Source organism: Vicugna pacos, chromosome 11 (genome assembly GCF_048564905.1).
Source record: "Vicugna pacos chromosome 11, VicPac4, whole genome shotgun sequence".
NCBI lineage: Eukaryota > Metazoa > Chordata > Mammalia > Artiodactyla > Camelidae > Vicugna > Vicugna pacos.
The window spans coordinates 1483959-1495220 of NC_132997.1; positions in this window are offsets into that span (position 1 = coordinate 1483959).

The window sequence follows — 11262 nt, forward strand, 5'->3', positions numbered from 1 at the left end:
TGATGTTACCTTTGAAGTGATCTGAACTCTCTATGTATTGAAGGAATTAGCCCCTTGTCGGATTTGTAAGCAAATAACATTCTCTGGTGTTTTGTTTAAAATTAGGATGCTCTGATGCATGGAAATCTTTGTATAATTTCCTCTGATACTTACTGTCCATCTAGAGGTTGTATACTCATCCATATTTATTTGTAGTTTTTTTTCTAATTGTGTTACTTTTTAAATGTTTCTGGAATTTATCACAATATATGGTTCACTGTATGATTTCAATCTTTTCTTTTCCCCCAAGTAGCTAACAAGTGTTTCATTCACTGAATAACCTTTATTTATCTCCCTGATTTGTAATGCCTTCCATCTCTTATATTAAATTATTATTGATATCAGAGCCCATATCTGGACTTCCTGCCTTATTTTATAATCTGGCTATTCTTGAACTAGTAAAACTCTCATTATCTTATTAATTTTTATATTACTAATATGATTTTATTCACAATAAACCCAAATCAATTTTATAACTTCTGATATTTTGGAGATATGATCTTTTAATCTAGAATCATGTGATTAAAGCACCTTTTATATCTTTCAGTAGTTTTTACTTTTATTTTTTGATAGTTCCTACTATCCTTTTGTTAGGCTATTCTTAGACATTTTACCTAGGTTGTTACACTTGGAAAATTTTAGAAATTTAATGCCTCCATCTGGTCTCTTAATCAGACCCTGGAGAATCCTAAACCACTGATCTGATTTGAACAAATGAGGTGAAAAGAATTGGGGGAAGCACTGTGAGCAGAAGAGACTGTGGAACCTCCAGAGCGGCGCCCTGCATTGGCTCAGATGTTCTCTGGAAAAAGTTTCCTCTATGAGACTACATAGTTCCCAGCTTGACTTTCAGTTTTCTCAGCATTTCACATTAGATTTTAAAAGTCTGTGGCAGGTTCTTACCCAGAAAAAGAGCACTTGCACAAAGGGTTATATGTATACACTTTCCCCAGGTGGTAAAGGGAACACGCTCTTCTTCCTAATTAAAAAAACAAGTTTAGTCAATCAAGGGATTACACCAATGAAATGATATTTCTCCTAACTGGTCAGTAAATCCTAAACATAATATAAAAAAAAATTTCAGACATAGCCTCCTTGTTTGTAAATGCATGGGTTTTTTCCTGTTTTTTTTCCTTTTCTTTTCTGTTAACGATGTCAAACACACAACAAAATATGTACAGTGTTCGTTTTAATACTATTTTTTGAAAATGCACATGTGAACAGTAAACTGTTTCCCTGCCATGGTCTGAGCACCTGATGAGGCCAAGATTTAAAGCTCTATTCCTTAGCTTGCCTTTGATTTCAGAAGTGAAGGTAGTGACAGCTTAGGGTCTGTGCAGGACAGAAAGAATCACAGTTGTCTGCAGCTAACTGGTGTCCACTGTGTGTTTCTTGGTTGAGATTTATGTGTTAATTAGCTACAACTATGAAGTTTAAGAGTTTCCATTTTAGAGTTTATATTTAGAATTTTTTAAGAGATGAAATCAGCAAGAATCAAGATTTAACTGGATTATAAAACCAGATATAGTATAATAATAGCTGTAACTAAGTACATGGCCCTTCCTCTGTGCCAGGAAGCCTTCCAAGTAGATTCTATACATTACTTCGACCCGTCCTTACCACTGTCATGAAGAAGCAACTCTCTTATTCTTATTTTATAGGAAACTATGGCACAGAGAAGTTAAGTTGTCCAAGATCACTCAGGAAGCAAGCTGCTGTGTTCAAATATGAATTTAGGCAACTTCATTCGCAAGATCTCACTACCACAACGCTGGCCTCTCTAAACAATGGAGCATGCTTTCTCAAGTAAAGTAAAATACTTCAAATAAAAAACTAAAAAAAAATAAGGCAATTTTTTAAATAAGGAAGAATGATAAAGTTAAATGAGTCTTCATCTTCAATTTTTCAACAAGCATGTCCCAATGAAAATTTAAACTTATTAGCTTGCAAAATTAAATTTAAACTTGGCAGTTTAAATGACCAAAAAACTTCTCTTCAGTATTTTTTGTATGCTGCCAATATGATAAGTTTTTGTTTTTCAGGACTCAAAAGCATTATGAACATCTAATTTTGTCTAAGATTCAGCTTTCATCTCTGAATGTACAGTCTTTCACCAACATATGCTTTTACCCCCATCTTCAGTTGTAAACAATGGGAACTATTCATAATGGGGATTATTAGAAGCTTATTACATTGTAAAAGACAAATGTCACTTTCTATTGGTAGCTGAACCTCATTTTTTTCCATTTATAAAAAGAGGAGTTTGACCTGCTCCCTCCATATCTTTTCAGTGCCAACATTCTGTAGATCTGTGATTCAATTTATTAAATCTATATTTGGAGACATTTTCAGATACTCCTAGTAAAAGCATTTTTTTCCCAAGAGTTATTCATTCTCACAACCTACTGTCCTGCTGCTGCTGACTGCAAGCACCATCAGCTCTAAATTATCTCAGCTGATGGAAAGAAGCAATAATACAAATGACTCAAAAATCATCTTTTCATAGCTCTGGAATGTTGATACAAAGATATACAGTTTTTTTTTTAATTTTGCAGCAGGAGTGGCAGCAATAAATTTACATTTCCAGTTATGTAAAATGACTAGCTCAAACACTGCTCAAACACTGATGGCACCTCAACAAATGTTTCCCTGCTTCTTCTACCCTTTCTCTGACTTTAGGATGAGAGCCATGCTGCTTTGTGCACATCCCAGAAGGAAGGGGGAGCAGTGACCGGGACTTAGTTCAAGACAAAGGGGCACCTAGTCTATGATGAAAAGGAGGCCACAATAATGAAGGCGCATTTAAAAAAATGGGAGTCAACTATAAAAACCAATTTGTCTTTCCTTCTACATCTATGTCATTGCAGCTAATTTATATTTTGCATTTTTTATTGGTGTCATGAAAGGATACAAATCAATGCCTCTTTTCATAAACACTTATACCAGTCTTTTTCTTTTCCCCCTTTTTACTGTTATTATGAAGGAAGGACCTCACTTCTCTTCTGTGTCCACCATTCCAGGCAGTGCTCCTTCAACTTGGCTGCACATTAGAATAACCAGAGGAGCTTTAAAAACTTCCCTATGCCAGAATGCGCCCCCAGGCCACTAAGTACAATCAGAGTTTGCAGTGATGGAACCCAGGCACCAACATTTTTTAAGGTCCCCTGGTGATTCCAACACGCAGCCAAGGCTGACAAGTCCAGAAGTAAACAGAATAAAGTGCATCTAAACAGCGCCCGCTTTTCCTGGGTAATCTCATCTATCTCCACGTGGGGACACCTCGCCTCCTATTCTGGCCAGACTTGTTCTTCCTGCTCAACCGTCTCCCATTTGTACTCAAGTTCTGCCTGGCACCGCTTCCAGAACTCCAAAAGTAAGGTGACTAACAGAGAGACAGAACAGCAGAATGTGGATCTTCAGTGATGCCTGATGCTTCAGAAATCTGTACTTAATATTTATTACACTTAACACTTTGGTAAATGGTTAATAAAATCACATTTTATTTATAGGCGATACTAAAGAAAAAAATGAGTTAATACCTTTTGTTTAAGAAAAAAGAAAATGTAGATAATTTATTGAACGTTTGGAAACAGACTAGCTCTCTAGCTCAAGGGAAAGGTATTAACGTGATGGTCAGAGGCAGGTGACTGTATCTGATGCTAAAGTACCTGCTACCAGCACATTATGCCCACTAAAAACACAAATATCGGGGGGAAGGGTGGGTATAGCTCAGTGATAGAGCACGTGCTAAGCATGTACAAGGTCCTGGGTTCAAGCCCCATTACCTCCATTAAAAAAAAAGTAAAAAAAAAGCACAAGTAACTGTCACAATTTAAAAGCACTGCACGGTTCACCATCCAAGCCTTCTCCTCACATCCCTCTGTCTCTTCTGTCCAAAGGACCTGAGGGTGGGGAAGGGGATGAGAATGCTTTAGTAGCCCCTGCATTTCTATTTTCCACCACCCCAGTCACACAAACTTAAAATAATATTCTTAAATATGGAAAACTGCCATTTTTCTCAATCATCGGTAATGTAATTTTTAGAAATCGTCATTGTGTTTTAAGACTCGTAACTTTAAATAGTAGACAAAAACAACATGAAATGTTAATTGAAAATGTGGCTTCAGGGTGAATCCCCTAAGCCCTTCTTCCCACCAGACTGTTATCCCTAGGCCCCAACTCTAGAGAAATTGCAGAATAACCACTGTGTCCTCCACCATTGTACCTGAGTCTCTACAATGCTCTGAGAATAAAGAGGAAAAAGACACAGTCCCTGCTTCCGGGAGCTCCTAGGTGCACAGGACTCATTGTGAAATGATGGCTGAGGAGGCGTGTTAAGAGGGCTTGGATAACAGTCAGCAGAGGGTGCTCGGGGCAGGGAGCCGGAACTGTAGCCAAGGCTCTCCCAGAGGAGAGAACCACTGTGGTGAGCTCTGAGATGCCCTAGAATTGATCAGGTGAACTTATAATGTTAAGGCCATTTCTCCCTGGGGAGCTGCACATGCAAAGGAGGGAGGCCAAAGAGAGCCAGGTCCCTTCCAGGAACTGCAAATAGTCTAGAAGCGAGCACAGGGTGTGGGAGGCAGGTGAGGCAACCAGGTGGAGAGATCACAGGGGCACATCACAAAGGACTCTGTGTGCCTCCAAGGTAGAGGAGACATGCAAAGTGATCTAGAAAGAGACAAGATAGAGGCAGGGAGGACTATTGGCAGGTTCATGTGAAGGCCTGCTAAGGCCCTGCCAGGAGGAGAGAGAAGAAAACATTTCAGCAGGTGGACGGATTGGCCACAGGTGTGATGGAAGGGCAGGAAGAGGTCAAAGATGCCGGCCAGCTTTCTGGCTTTGGCAGTGTCTAAATTATAGTGCCATTCCCTGAAATAAGAAGGGCAAGAACCTCCTAGAGGAAAACATAGGCAAAACATTATCTGACATACGTTTCAAAAATTTTCTCCTAGAAGAAATAAAAGCAAGAATAAACAAATGGGACCTAATGAAACTTACAAGCTTCTTCAGAGCAAAGGAAACCAGAAATAAAACAAGAAGAAAACCTACGGAATGGGAGAAAATTTTTGCAAGTGAAACCGACAAAGGCTTGATCTCCAAAATATATAAGCAGCTCATACAACTCAATAAGAGAAAAATAAACAACCCAATCCAAAAATGGGCAGAAGACCTAAACAAGCAATTCTCCAAGGAAGACATTCAAATGATCAAAAAGCACATGAAAAAATGCTCAATATCACTAATCATCAGAGAAATGCAAATCAAAACTACAATGAGGTATCACCTCACACCAGTCAGAATGGCCGTCATTCAAAAATCCACAAATGACAAATGCTGGAGAGGCTGTGGAGAAAGGGGGACCCTCCTACACTGCTGGTGGGAATGCAGTTTGGTGCAGCCACTGTGGAAAACAGTGTGGAGATTCCTCAAAAGACTAGGAATAGACTTACCATATGACCCAGGAATTCCGCTCCTGGGCTTGAATCCAGAAGGAAATCTACTTCAGGATGACACCTGCACTCCAATGTTCATAGCAGCACTATTTACAATAGCCAAAACATGGAAACAGCCTAAATGTCCATCAACAGGTGACTGGATAAAGAAGATGTGGTATATTTATACAATGGAATACTACTCAGCCATAAAAACCGACAACATAATATCATTTGCAGCAACATGGATGCTCCTGGAGAATGTCATTCTAAGTGAAGTAAGCCAGAAAGAGAAAGAAAAATACCATATGAGATCGCTATTATGTGGAATCTAAAAAACAAAAACAAACAAACAAACAAAAACAAAGCATAAATACAGGACAGAAATAGACTCATGGACAGAGAATACAGACTTGTGTTTACCAGGGGGTTAGACGGTGGAAAGGGATAGACTGGGATTTCAAAATTGTAGACTAGATAAACGACATTACACTGTATAGCACAGGGAAATATACACAAAATGTTATGATAAATCACAGAGAAAAATTGTGCCAATGAGTGTGTATATGTCCATGAATGACTGAAAAATTGTGCTGAACACTGGAATTTGACACAACATTGTAAAATGATTATAAATGAATAAAAAATGTTAAAAAAAAAAAAAAGAAGGGCAGGAAGAGGGGCAAGTCATGAGAGGAGACAACTGATTCAGTTCTGGCTGAGTTCCTGTGGGCTCCAGGAGAGATGTGCAGTAGGAAAATAAAACTCTAGAAATCGGGAGAAAGTTCTAGGCTGAGCCAAGTAGTTTTACTGTTTCAAGAGGCTAATGGGTGTGAGTGGACAAGCTCACAAGAAGTGTATAGGGATAGCTCTCACCCTCCTGCATATGGGATGCATTTGGGAGCCTTTAAAAAATAGTGCACCACAGCCTGGAGTGGGGCCTTTGTACTGTTTATTATTTTTTAAATACTTCTTTTCTTTTTGTGGGGAGTATTGAGCATTATTTATTTTAATGGAGGTACTGGGAATTGAACCCAGGACCTCTTGCATGCTAAGCACGTGCTCTACCACTGAGCCGTACCCTCCCCACATTTTTTTGTTTTTAGACACTAGCTCTACCGAGCAGTCAGGGTTGAGAATCAACCTGCAGAGAGCAGAGAGCCTTGGGGTTAGAGAACAAGGAGAAGCTGCCCAGAGCCCTGTAGACCCCACCAGGGGCAGCCGGAGACGCAGGGAGCCTCAGAAGTGCTGTGAGGAATGTGAACTCAACACTCCCCAATGGCAAAGATGACAAACATGTTTCAAGCACCCACTTCCCAGCAGTGTTTGTTCTGACTTTACTAGTTTTCCAGTAATACTGAGTGAGAATAGAAATTATCTGGACACAGGGATCAAATTCAAATGCTGATTATGACCATTATTAGCTGCGTGATTACTGATTAAAAGTTACTCGTCTGCCACGTGTAAAACGGGGGACCAAGCACCGTGCTTGTGGGCTGATGTGAGCGTAATGAAATGACATCTATAAAGGCGCTCCTGACTCTCAGAAGTAATTGCTACTATTGTCCCCAACTGGGACACCAAGAAACAGAGGCACAGAAAGCTTCAAACATTTGCCCAAGATGAGGGTTGAGGTCAGGAATCAAGCCAATGACTTCTTGGATCCAGAGCCCAGGATCTTCTTACGAACAACATGGCACTGCCCAGGCTCCCTGCTCCAAAACCAGCCTCCCTTTGGCTCAGTTCCATGGCATCTGCGCTGCACAGATGTCCTCACTGCCTGCCTGCCCTCCCGGTGTCTGACCCCGGCACTCCTCCCTCTGCCCCACATAGCGCTTCCTTGGGCACACCATCGCTCACGAGGCCATTGTTGTGGCTACTCGGATGTTTACACGGAAACGCAGGTGGCAGCCCAGCTTTTTGCTATACATGCTGCTGTCAGTGGAGGCAAAGAGCTCACAGTTGGTGGGGGAGGCCACTTGTGGTCTCCTCCTTGGCTGGAGAGCTGGATGAAATCCAGTTTCCCTTTGCAACTTAGGCATCCAGCATGAGAGATATGTAAGGCCATCTGGCCTCTCAACATAGAAATGATGCCCCTGCAGTCGTTCTTAACATTGTAATCTCCTGGCTCCACCAGGGAGCAGAGGCCATGGCCTGTTGTCCACCAAGTTTTGTTTCCTTGCACGACAGCTACAATGGGGTGAGTTAACACCGGACCAGAAATTCTACAAAGCCCTCGTGTACTATTTCCTGACACTTGCAGGTCACCAAAATACCCCAGATCCTCCAAGTAAACCACTAGTAAGAGGAACTGAGCTGGCTCGTCTCTCAGACCCCTGAGGGCAGGACTGATTTGGCCTCTCCTGCTCTCGGGATGATCCGTTCTCCTTCTGTGTGCCCTTCCCCGAGTGAAAGGGACTGTTCCTTGTTTATGGGCTAGGGAGTATTTGTGGCTGTCTGATCAGAATCTTCAAAAGTAGAGCTCTTGGTGAGAGTGGAAGCATGGCACCCACGTCTCATGAGCTCAGCTACTCAACAGCCTCATCTAGCTAAGACTGTAGCCAAAACCAGGGGTCCATGCTGTTGAGTGTTGGGTCTGGAGAGCAATGCCTTCACCACTGAGAAGCTGCCCCACCACTTTTGACCTTGTCCCCATTGAGAGGGAGGTGACACATCCATGGGATGAAAGCCACGAGGGCACTAGGTGACTGTGGACCAAGCTGTGACTGGCCGGTCCTGCCCCCCCATGTGACCCATGTTAGCCTCAAGTGCAGAAAATCCCCAAAAAGACCCCTGCTTGAGTGAATGGGTCACATATAAGCCAACTGTTCTCGAGCCGCCTAAGAAGCAACACAGTATATACAGTGAGCCACCCACTCACTGAAGTCCCCAAGGCTCACAGCTCCCTAATGTGACACCAGGTAATCCCAGCAAACAGAAGACCCTTACTTTATAATTGACTTGAGAATTCTACTACCAACACTGCCTTCCACCTTCCACTTATAAAGTTCTTTCCACTCTGTCCCCTGCTCTGCAATTGTGCAATCAGTCCAGAGCTCCTTCATGAGACAGGAGGGAAGGGGGCAGGGCACAGCCATTAAAAGAATGGCACAGCCATTAGCACCGAGACGGTGGAAAAGTCAACTCCCAGTACAACTTGAGCTTCAATACACACTCACTGAAATACAGCAGGATGCTAAATGGCACTCCTACAGGTGCCAGGACAGGTTCAAGGCTGACCATGAAAGGTCAAAGGGTGAGTGGTGGCCCAATTTCTGGTAATCGCAACACCTTCCCCAAAGCGGTTGGAATATTCCTCCCACTTATTAGCATATGAAGATACTGAGTGCATAAAAACTGACAACCACACCTCGTGGCTGCTCTCTCTGCTGAGGGAGACAGCCCACACTATGTCTGTGGAGTGTGTATCTACTTTTCCTTTAAACTGGAGCACCCAACCCTCACGCCTCATGGCCTTTCTGTTGCCTTCTGAAACAGCCCACTCTGTCTGTGGAGTATATATCTCTCTGAATAAATCTACATTTACTGAATTGTGGCTCTCTCTTGGATTCGTTCCTGTGCAAACCAAGGACCCACACATCACGAGGTGCATCTCAGGGACCCAAATAAGACCTGGGATACGGCCATCCTCTCCCCCACATTTTCCTGTATCATACATTCCTTCCCAAAGGATCTCACCTTGTGCACTCCAAAGTAGACAGCACTCATGTGTCCTGACCTGGATCTGCTTCTGCGTTTATCATTTCTTATGTCCACTAGAACGTCATCTTCATGAGGACAGGGATTTGGTTCTGTTCACAATGAAGCACCAGCACATGACAGGTGCTGGAGAAGTATTAGCTGAATGAATGAGCTGTGGGAAGTCCTGGGAATTCAACCTGGAACTCCTAGCCACTTGGGCCCCAGCTGACTCCAGTTGCTTCCTGCTACTCATGGCTGACCTCTTGCCACCACTCTCTGCTCTGCCATCACCTGAGCCTGGATGAGCTGAGATGAGTACACACCACGGAGAGCATGGTGAATGGTTCACGTTGTTGCAAAACACTCGCCCTCTGACTGCCAGGGGTTACTTAGGATGGACAAACTGAAGGGAGCACCACGTGCACCGCCCTACCCTACAACTCACTTGAAGCACCAGAACTGCACACATGGGAAGCGCTGGCCCTTTCCAACCTAAGGAGAGGGACTATGGATGAGAAGAGGGTCTCTGTCAACTAACAGTCTCTTTAAAAGCCCAGTCTTAGAAAAGCTCTTTAAAGACACTTTTGGTATCTTCCTTGTGTTTCGGTAATCCCTCTAGATTTTGTCATTTTAATCTATGCATCAGAAATACAGATGCTCTTGAAATCTCTATTGATTTTCAATGAAGAAAATCCTCAATTTCCTTCTCTGCTAGGAAAATTACTGCACTTTATATAAAAAAAAGCAGCTTCCCTTTTCAAACACCTAATTTCACAAGAATCAGTGAAGCAGGACATGAAAATCTCGCTGTGCTTTATCACCTACTGGTGGGCAGGAATGAAATGAATGAGTACTGATCTCATGAGACGGCAAGGCTGGGGCTGTCTTATTCCTGCTACAGATGGAAGGGTCCATATCTGTGAAGGGGAGGAAGGGCCAAGGATGAGAAACCAACATTTACTAACCCATTTCTCTTTTTCAGAGTCTCAGACAAAACACTGTGATTTTATAAACAAAACAAGAACATCTGCACCCTTTTAAAAGCACGTTACAACTTTACTACTACACACGGCACTCTGTCATTGACCTAAAGGCGAATGACAGACAAAAAATTTGCAGGGATCTTATTCTGTGCTCATCCCTTTTGGTCTTTGGAAACTCAGGAAGTTTGCCTCCTCTCCCTGAGTGTCGTTTTTCTCATCTTTCAAATGGGAGTGTAACAGTCATTCATTTGCTCAGTGTCCATTCGACAACAGGAGACGGCTTATGAAAACAATAATAAAAAAAGCAAAACAGCAATTCTGATCTATGCTTCTTCCTCCTCCTCCCTGAACATGAACTTACAGGCTAAAATGGCATCTTTCACTAAATCCCGAACGTAAGGAGCAGTTCTGATAAGGAAGTCACAGGACTGCAGGTGTAACCGAGAAATGACCCAGTGAAAAAGAATGAGTTGCCAGCAAATCCTCAAAACCCGTAAGGGTGCAAACCCTGGGAGTTACAGCCATGGGTGGGAGTTCCTTAGTTCCCCATTTCACAAAGCCGAGAACTTTGCAGGGCCCATGAAAGACACAGATAGCCCAGTAAAACCACACCATGTTTTGGAGTACACCGGGGCCACATCGCTGCTGACCTGCACTGCTGTGTGTCCCAGAGCAAGAGCCCTGGACGGGGGTGACTGTGTTTGAGGCTGGACAAGAACTTCCTGTTCTGTCTCTTTTACTCTCTCTCTTCCTGCAATAAAACAACTGGTAGGACTCTGGTGGGGAGCACTGCACCCACATTCTCTGGGAAAGCACACACCAGACAGCTCTAGCTGATCTGAGAGAGGACTATATATACTCCAAAGTCAGGCAGAAGGCTGCCTGTGGCCTTGGGAATCCAAACTAGCTTGTCCTGTTAATCAGGATATTACACATCTAAAGAAAGTGTGCACCAGATGAAGACGATGCCTTAGACAACATCGGTGGTTATGTCCAGCAGTGTCTAAGGACAAGTCATGCTCTGGTAGACGGGAGCATTTTGGTTGCTTTAAGAGTTTGCTACTGAAGGGCCAGGACATTTCATTGGGACTTGAAACTCCAGA